This window comes from Phycodurus eques, chromosome 10 (genome assembly GCF_024500275.1).
Source record: "Phycodurus eques isolate BA_2022a chromosome 10, UOR_Pequ_1.1, whole genome shotgun sequence".
Classification (NCBI taxonomy): domain Eukaryota; kingdom Metazoa; phylum Chordata; class Actinopteri; order Syngnathiformes; family Syngnathidae; genus Phycodurus; species Phycodurus eques.
The window spans coordinates 8002424-8012542 of NC_084534.1; positions in this window are offsets into that span (position 1 = coordinate 8002424).

Below are 10119 nucleotides of genomic sequence, written 5' to 3' on the forward strand. Positions count from 1 at the left end.
GGAGAATATCACAAGTCCAATCTGAGGCAGACATCCTAACCACTTGGCTCTCATGATTTGTGTGGTAAATGAGATTTTTCAAAAAGTCAACAGTTCCATCTGAATCTATCATACAAGTAAGCTCTTTTATCACTTTTGATTAGTCTTATTAAAGCTTCTGGCGCTCTGGTCATTGCCGTAATAAAGGCATGCACAGCAGTAAGAAGGGAGACAGAAGTCAAACAAAGCATGTTAAGCTATGCAGAGCCTATTCAGAATTGACAAAAAGTTGGGTACAACTCGGTCAGAACAACAGTCGACTGCAGAATATTCATCCAAATCAAGCTCAGACTGAAAAGAAAAACCATCAGCAAACATTTTTTATACAGCTTGCTCTGTTCAGGGTCACAGAGAGGTGGAACCTGTTCTAGATGACTAAGTGTGATAGAAACCCATTTACACTCATTTTCACACCAGATTCACAGTCTTCAGTGAACCTCACATATATATTTTTCGACCGAGTGACGAGGCTGGAGAGAGGACCCCTGGTAAAGGATCAAACCCGAGAACTAAGGCGACAGTGTAAACCAGTGGTGGTCGTGCCCCAAGAACAAAACCCATTCATCTTTTTTCGCTCAATAATGATCCCGTTCAGGGTTGTAGGGTGAAAGAGCCTCTCCCAGCTGACATGCTGCAAAATCAGTCAGAGTACCTCCTGGACGGGTCGCTGGGCGATAATGACAACATAAAGAGGTGGTAACTGTATGTACAAAGTCTATTTGACTCAAGACATTAACTCTCTCAATTGTGGCTCCTTGTACGCTCAGGTGACAGGGGCATTAAAACACCACTACCCCCAATTGTCTCATTGTCATTAGCCACAAAACGTGGAACACAAGTCCAATGAATTAAAGTGCAATTATTCAAACGGGGGATCTGTCGCACACAAAATGAGATAAAGGCAGAGAACAAACAGCCTTTTTTAAATATGTTCCACACAAGCAGCAAATTGGCTGGAAATTAAAAGTAATGAGCAATTACCTTCCCAATGAACTTCTATTACGGACGCTTTTCCCAATGCTGCTCAGTAAATCCTGATTTCATCCTATTTGATTAATCTGAATTGGAAAAAAATCTTGCTTAATCTCTTATTGTGATCATCAACAGCCAAGAGACACAATCTCCAAGTTGCTCTGGACAGACTGTGACTGCAGAAGTCAAACATTTTCCAAAAAGGCAGGTTTGGTTTAAACTATAAAATAAAAAATTATATTTAAACTATAAAATAAAAAAAATACATATGCATTCATGTTGCTTCTTTCCCCACCCTCCCTACCTATTTTAATGTCAGGTCAAAGATAGCGACCCCTTTTGAAAGTTCTTGTTGCCCTCTGCTTGAACTGACAGCTTGCTTCTAATTGAATCTTGCATTGCCGGCTGTGCGACTGCAGATGAAAGACCATTCAGCAGCGGACAGTCATGGCTGAATGTGTTCACAAACAGTAATATCTAACTAACTAATCAATTAGTCACTCACCCGCTCTGGCATGACTGCTGGTGGTGCATTAAAGAATAAGCATGTGTGATGCTGCAATGATTTAATTCTATTAAACGGCTTAAAAGCAGGTAAGTGAAAGATTGTTGTGTTTTTTTGTTTTTTTAAATGCATATATGTGCATTAACTCTCTCTGCTCTTGCGTGGGTTTTGTCCAGGTACTCTGAGTTCCTCACACATTTCAAAAACATGCACGTTTGGTTCACTGAAGACTGCAAATTGTGAATATGAGTGTGAATGGTCGTTTGTTTATGTGTGCCTCGTGATGCCCGAAGTCGGTTGGGATAGGCTCCGGCTCAGCCGTTACACAAAACGGTATAAAAAAATGAATATTCACTAACTTTGTCTATCGAGGGTACTTACTGGCTTGTACATGGAAATTTGCAAGCAAAACTACCAGATCACTACCGCCACCTGCAGATCACAACCTCTAACGACACTTATTAGATTCAAAAGGAACCCTCACTGTGTAAGTACCCTTTCTGTTGTTGCACTATTAGTTGGTGATTCAAAGACCGTGCAGCTTGTCCTCACTTATCAAATACTGTTTAGTCCACCACTTGAAGACCGTTGTCACACCATAACAGTAAGAAACAGGAAAGAAACAGGCACAATCACATTAATTAAGGCTCCATTTCATATTAAGAGTAGCAGCGTGGAAGACAAACACTAAATAATTGTCATTTTAGCAAAGATAAACAGTCTCGTTATTTTATTTTTTTTCTGGGTGTCTTCTAAAATAATGACTATGATATTCTGTTTATGGATGGTCATTATAGCATTGCAAGGACTGTACACTGAACGGCGCCACGGTGGATAACTGGTTAGCACATCCGCCGCACAGTTCTGAGGACCGTGGTTCAAGTCCGGCCTCGACTGTGCGTAGTTTGCATGTTCTCCACGTGCCTCCGTGGGTTTTCTCCAGGTACTCTGGTTTCCTCCCACATCCCCAAAACATGCATGGTAGGTTAATTGAAGACTCTAAATAGCTTGTAGGTGTGAATGTAAGTGCGAATGGTTGTTTGTTTATATATGCCCTGCGATTGTTCGGCGACCAGTTCAGGGTGTACCCCGCCTCCCGCCCGGAGATAGCTGGGATAGGCTCCAGCACGCCTGCGACCCTAGTGAGAATAAGCGGTGTGGAAAATGGATGGATGGATGGATGTACACAGAACATTATGAACAGTGGCAATCTAGCTGTATTAAGAAAATCCGTTTTTAAAAGACAATGTTGACTTGATTGAAACTATCGGGGAGGTTTTCATTTAAGAATATGGTTATCATTGTGGTTGTAATTGTAAGTGGTGCAATACTATTCCATCATACTGAGAGCCGTTTTAGTCTTACATCATTGAGCTCTTTTGAAGGTCAAAATGTTTAACTCAACAGTAAGGTGGAGTCGCGGTTAACACATCTGCATTACAGTTCTGAGGATCAAGCTTGGAATCTAAGCACTGCCTTCATGTGTGGAATTCACATTCTCCCAGTGACTGCGTAGGTTTCCTCCAGGAACTCTGGCTCCCTCCAGCATTCCATATCACGTGAATTTTAGGTTATTTGAACACTCTGAAGTCTAAATTGTCCTTGCGTAGGAATATTTGTAAAATATTTTTTTAATATTTACATATTATATATCTATAATATGTGCCCTCTGCCCTGCGGTTGGGTGTCAACCAGTCCAGGGAGTACATCTCGCCCAAAGTCACTTGGGAAATGTTCCTTCTCACCCGTGACTCAAACGAGGACAAGAGCTATGGACACAGCAATTCGGTAACAAGTGGGAGAGACACAGGCACAATCATATTACTGTAATTAAGGCTCCGTCCCAGATTGAAATAGGGATGTAAAGGAATATACAGTAAATAATTGTCACTTTAGCATAGCGAAGCATTTTATTTTAATTGACAAAATGGTCATATACAAATTGAAAGAACGTGTACGGCGTATAGTATACTAGATAAACTGTTTCATTATGTTGTTTTTCTGGGTGTCTTCTAAAATAGTGACAATGAAATTTCATTTTAAAATGTTCATAATAGCAAAAACAACAATGTTCCTGGTGGCCAAGAACTTTGAAACAGTAACCTTGTGACAATATAACCACTTGAAATCTAATGAGATCCAGTAATTATGAGTTGATTGACCACTATAAGGCTGGTTTCATTTCAACATCCATCTAGCCATCCATCCATTTTCTGAGCCGCTTATCCTCACTCGGGTCGCGGGCGTGCTGGAGCCTATCCCAGCTGTCATCGGGCAGGAGGCGGGGTACACCCTGAACTGGTTGTCATTTCAACATATCGTTTAATATTTTTTCTTGGAGCTGGCAGTGGTGCTGCATTGCAAACTTCATTGCATCATACTTTCTGAGTCCTGCATCTTGGTTACATCATTCAGCAATTTAGGAGGGTCAAAATATTGAACACAACCCTCAGTATATATAATGCAGTGCATTTCTCCACTCCAAACTACCAAAAAAACACAATATTAACACACTCTGTTGTTTAGATTTGATACATCTTATTAGAGACACCAGGGGAAAAAAAAAAAAAAAAAAAAAGTCAGAACAAACACTACCTTACATACGACAATGCTGCGCCCTAGTGGTAAAAATTGTAGTGGTTTAAAAAAAAAAAGGGGGGGGGGGGAGTATGTGTGTGTGTGTGTGTGTGGGGGGGGGGGGGGGGTGAAGATGATCTTTTTATGCATTATTGTGCTTTAAGACTATGCATCCTTGGCATATATGGTAACTGCATGCTGTTACCCTTTTCATAGATTAGCTACACAAATCATGTATTTTTTTTTTCACACCTTTGATTGCTTGTTTTTCTCACTCCCTTTGGTGTTTAGGCTTTGTTAGTATTTACTTACATCATACATGAAAAAAGGCGGCACGTTGGACGACTGGTTCGCACATCCGCCTCACGGTTCTGAGGTCCCGGGTTCAAATCCGGCCTCGCCTGTGTGGAGTTTGCATGTTTTCCCCGTGCCTGCGTGGGTTTTCTCCGGGCACTCGGGTTTCCTTCGATCCGCCTGTCGATCTCCCCTTCCATTCTCCCCTCACTCATGAACAAGAACAGATTCTGATTGGGGGGGGGGGGGACGATGGAGTCCCCCTCCAAGGACTCCAAAAAGGTTGGGTACTCTGAACTGCTGTTTGGTACATAGGCAAAAACAAGAGTCAGGACCCGTCCCCCCACCCGGCGCCGAGCCGGGGGGCAATAAGTATGCCCACACCTGCTCGGCGCCTCTCACCGTGGGCAACTTCAGAGTGGGAGAGAGTCCAACCCCTCTCGAGAGGACTGGTACCAGAGTCCAGGCTGTGCGTGGAGGCGAGTCAGACTATATCTAGTCGGAACTTCTAGAGAACTCCTCACAGACCAGCTCGGGCTCCTTCCCTGCCAGAGAGGTGACATTCCACGTCCCTAGAGCCAACTTCTTTAGCCAGGGATCGGATCGCCAAGGTCCCCGCCTTCGGCCACCGCCCAGCTTGCACTGCACCCGACCCCTATGACCCCTCCCACAGGTGGTGACCCCATGTAACCCACGTTACCCTTTTGGGATGTGGGGGTGTGTTTGAATCCGTTTCCTGTACATGTGGGAGGTGTAAAACGATATACCGGTACAGTATGGCAAAAGGTGATCCCTCCATAATTGCAGAATTTCACCTATTGCAGGTGGGTCTGGAACATTTCCCCATTTTTGTATTAAACGAGGGTATTATTTTAAACTTTTAACGATATTATTTCTACAATTCTACCCAACATTAGCATGATTATATCATATTATTAGTGAGAATGTCAATAAAAATTGAATATTGTTAGCTTTGTACAGGCAGCTTTTGTAGATGATCTCACAAGGAATGTTGTATAGAGTTTATATTCCGTTTTCTGCTGTTGTAAACGTTAACTTGGTGTAAAAACGAAGGACTTCATGTTCTAAAGTTATTTACCGACCGTAAATAATTCAGTTACAGATGATTGTCTTGCACAAAAAGTCACACTTAAAATAGCAACCATAAGTTCAAAATAATTCTTCCGAATACACATTGAGACAGTTCACATGATAAGATTTATGGCAAGGAAACAGCCATAACAGTGGTATCACCAATGGACTTTTCAAAAAGCGTTATAAAGACTTTCTCCAAGGCTGATTCCAGTCCTGGAAGAGAAGCATGCTGCTGGGGGAGTTCTGTGATGACATGATGCACGAGCTGCAGGAGGCTTGCTGTATGCTGTAGGAAATTGAGTTGTAAAAGACAGGGTTGCTGTGACTACCCTCCTGCTCACAGTGGTACTGAGGTGGGCTGCTCTTAATGTCCAGGCCACAGCACAGGCAGCAGACCAACACATGGAATGGTTTAGTTTGCTTGGAGTCCTCTGCGTGCTCAGATAAAACAAGTGGGTGCTCCTCATCGGGGAGTGGAGGAGGCTGAGGCAGCTGCTGCCCACTTCAATGGGCAAACTCAGATTGCATTGGCTGCTGAGGCCAGCATCACATTCTTTGGTCTCCCTGTCAGATGTTTCAACGTCCCCGTGTGGTTGTGCAACTCCCTACTCTTCCCCTGCCACTTCAGGTGGTACGTGAGGATTCTCAGTGCTAACAGGGAGAAACCTCAGAATCACCAGGTTAAGAAAAGCTCCAATAACTGTCAGCCCAACCAGGATGTACATGAAGCTGAAGGCCACAAATGGGGAACGCTTTTGGAGAGCATCTTTTTTTGCAGAGCCACAAAATCCCCAAAACAAATGGTGGTGAGTGTGATGAAGCCGTAGTAGTAGGCATTTAAGAAAGTCCAGTCCTCAAAGTGAGCGAAGGTTGCTGCTCCAATACATAATGTGATGATGCAGGACAGCAATCCCACCAGGACCATGTTGCCCATGGATACATCTGTGTTTTGTAAGCCCAGGCTCTTCTTGGCTCGGCGCAGAAAAAAAGCGGACTAAAGTGTTGATCCTCTCACCGAGTCTCTGGAAAATGGCTAGTGCCAGAGGAATACCCAAGACAGCGTAAATCAAGCAGAAGGCTTTGCCACCGTCAGTACGTAGAGCAGCATGACCGTAGCCTACAAAATTCAGGACACATCATTGTCAATGATTATACTAAACTTGCATAGAGCTATTATCACAGTCGTATCATACCCAAATCAATTTACACATCACTCAGCACACATCAATAACAAAATAGTCGCTTTAGTCTCGTGTGGCCGCATTCATGTTGCCAAAAGCTGAGGTGCTCGCTTCGTGTGACATCACTGACATATAAGCCTTCTTGAGAGCCACAGCCAAACTCAAGCTAGAGAGAAATCCAGCCATCCATCCATTTTCTGCACCGCTTATCCTAACCAAGGTCGCGGGTATGCTGGAACCTATCCCAGCTAACTGTGGGCAGGAGGCGGGATACACCCTGAACGGGTTGCCAGCCAATCGCAGGGCACATAGAAACAAACAACCATTCACATACACATTCATAACCTACCGACAATTTAGAGTCTTCATTTAACCTACTGTGCATGTTTTTGGGATGTGGGAGGAAACCGGACTACCCGGAGAAAACCCACGCAAGCACAGGGAGAACATGCAAACTCCACACAGGCAGGGCCTGGAATCGAACCCCGGTCCTCAGAACTGTGAGGCAGACGCTCTAACCAGTCGCCCCCCATAAAGACATTGAGACAGTCACTGAGCAATAAAGGGTTGCTAGTTATCTGATAATGCCGGTACAATTGATTTTATTTTTTTATTTTTTTTTTACAATCGTGCAAAAGGCAAAGTCCTCTACCACTTAGAGCTAGTTATTCTCTCATTTTGAATTTGATGCCTGAAACTTGTTCCAACAAAGATGGGACAGGGGCAATAAACAACTGGGAAAGGTGAGGAATGCTCAAAAAACACCTGTTTGTAACATTCCACGTGTACTGGTTAATTGGAAACAGGTGAGTGTCACGAGGCGGCACGGTGGCCGACTGGTTAGAGCGTCAGCCTCACAGTTCTGAGGACCCGGGTTCAATCCCCGTCCCCGCCTGTGTGGAGTTTGCATGTTCTCCCCGTGCCTGCGTGGGTTTTCTCCGGGCACTCCGGTTTCCTCCCACATCCCAAAAACATGCATTAATTGGAGACTCTAAATTGCCCGTAGGCATGACTGTGAGTGCGAATGGTTGTCTGTTTGCATGTGCCCTGCGATTGGCTGGCAACCAGTTCAGGGTGTACCCCGCCTCCTGCCCGATGACAGCTGGGATAGGCTCCAGCACGCCCGCGACCCTCGTGAGGATAACCGTGCCGCCAGCAGTTCTTATTATTAGTCTAAAATATCCATCAAGTTGAGTCTAAAATGAAACCTATTTCACCATTTTAAAGTTATTACTCAAGACAAAATCCTTATACTAACATGACATACTGGGGGAAAAGTGATTTCAGTGCTGTACCGTCCTATTCTTAGTCACTTGGATAAGAACCTTGTGGTTTGGTGACTGTCGAAACGAGTTGTCTTTTCTCATATTTTTGCATTTTTGGTCCTGCAGGACAGCTCGTGCATCTGTTTATCTGGCACAGGAAGACATTAAGGGCAGGATGTCTACAAGCTGGAGTCGAGACCCTCATCCATCCAATTGCTGTTCTCTCAGAAAATGAGGCACTGCAAACACAATGCTATCTTTACACAGATAAGAGGAGGTTATTAGGGTGGCTATATAAAGACTGACATTACAGCTGGCATTTAGCACATCGAAGAAAAAATGCTATACTTCCAAGTTTGTTCAAGCAAAAAGAAATGGAAGTGAGGCTTTTATTATTGGACTGTATACTCCATTTCCTTTTGGATCATCCCCTGTACTGAACGTAGCCTTCCATATTTGGCGGCAAAGATGGCTAAATGTGATTGCAAAGAAAAGGTGCTACTTTTCATTTCATCATAAGATTTACTCGAAAATGGAAGTGAGTATTATCTTGAGAGCATTAATTAGTGTCAAATTTGGTCATTTCTTGTGTTTGATAACAAATAGAAATTCATATGGATTGGGCTTTTTTTGTGTGCCATGCAGTATCATTTCCTCCTGAGCATGTGCAGACGATGTAAAAGAAGTGAAAGCAAACACTGAAAAAGGATTAACACTTTAACAGTCTAGATTTAGAGGAGGGAATAGTCAAAATTTGTTCAAAAGTCTGTTATTTAAGTACAAATCGAATAACTACATGCTGACTACGAGATGGTTTATATGGAACCATCATTTTTAAGTCCAGGCCCTCACAACACAGGGATAGCACTTGTGGCAGATTTTTTATTTTACAGTTTTTAATTCGAGATTTTGCCGTGATTATTTTTCCACACTGACTGATACTGCAGACTCGCGTAGCAATAAGCGTGAGCCAGGAGTAGAGTGCTAAAACAATGTCCAAAGTTTGGGATAATTTCCCACTTAAAGGACCTATAGCGTCTACAGTAGATGACTTATATTTCACCAAGAAGTTAGTTTTATTTCAAATTGTTTTCAAACATTAACGGCCTTTTTATGCCACTCCATTTCAATCGGATTCAAGTCTGGACTTTGACTAGGCCACTCCAAAACCTTTATTTATTGATTTTTTTAAATCCATTCAAGAAGTTGATTTGCCGGTGTGTTTTGGATTGTCATCGTGCTGCAGAAACCTAGTGCGCTTCAGCTTGAGGTTACAAACTGATGGCTGACGATTCTCCCTCAGGACTATCTGTGAAAGAGCAGAATTTATGGTTCCATCAATCAGTCAGAGGTGGGTAGCGTAGCCAAATATTGCACTCAAGTAAGAGTAGTTACTTTAGAATAATATGACTCAAGTAATAAGTAGTCATCCAAATAATTACTTGAGTAAGAGTAAGAAGGTACTCAATAAAAAAACTACTCGATTAATTTGTGAGCAACTTTCGAGTTTTTGTTTTTTTCAGAGAATGAAGATCAAATAAAAGAAAACAAGATATGGGCGTCGACACACTACTGCCACCATTTCAATTTTTAAGTCCCCAAAAACCAACAGCACATGGATTGGGCCGTACAGAAACATTATTTGCTTTATTCACTGAAATGACTTCATGAAGAAGCTGTTTGCTGAACAGACTTGATTGTGCGTGTGTGCAACACCGTAGGGATAGTGCTAATTTTGCCATATCCACTGCCAAAACAACAACAGAAACACCTGCAATTTACCGCAAGGTGTTTTCTCAAGTTAGAAGTGGGTTGAAATATCCAAGTTCAGGCAATCACAATTGTAGAGCTGCATGACAAAGCTGTTGTGTTTTGGTCTGTAAACACACTTGCGCGGCTGCCCCCCCCCCCCCCTCCAAAATGAGTAAGTTTGATTGGCTCGCAAAGGCTACGTGCGCGGTCATGTGACTGCCTTGTGTCGACTTATTGGTGAATTGGAGTCACATGACACTAGTGATCCCGTTTTATTGACGCAACGGCCGCCCTATGCGGAAGTCGAAGATGGAGTCTAAAAATAGACACCCACACGTATGCGTGGATAAATAAAAGTAGCGAACGGCCTGTCGATCATTGTAACGAAGTAGAGATCCTTCTTCACATAAATACTGAAGTACAAGTAAAGTGTACTGTG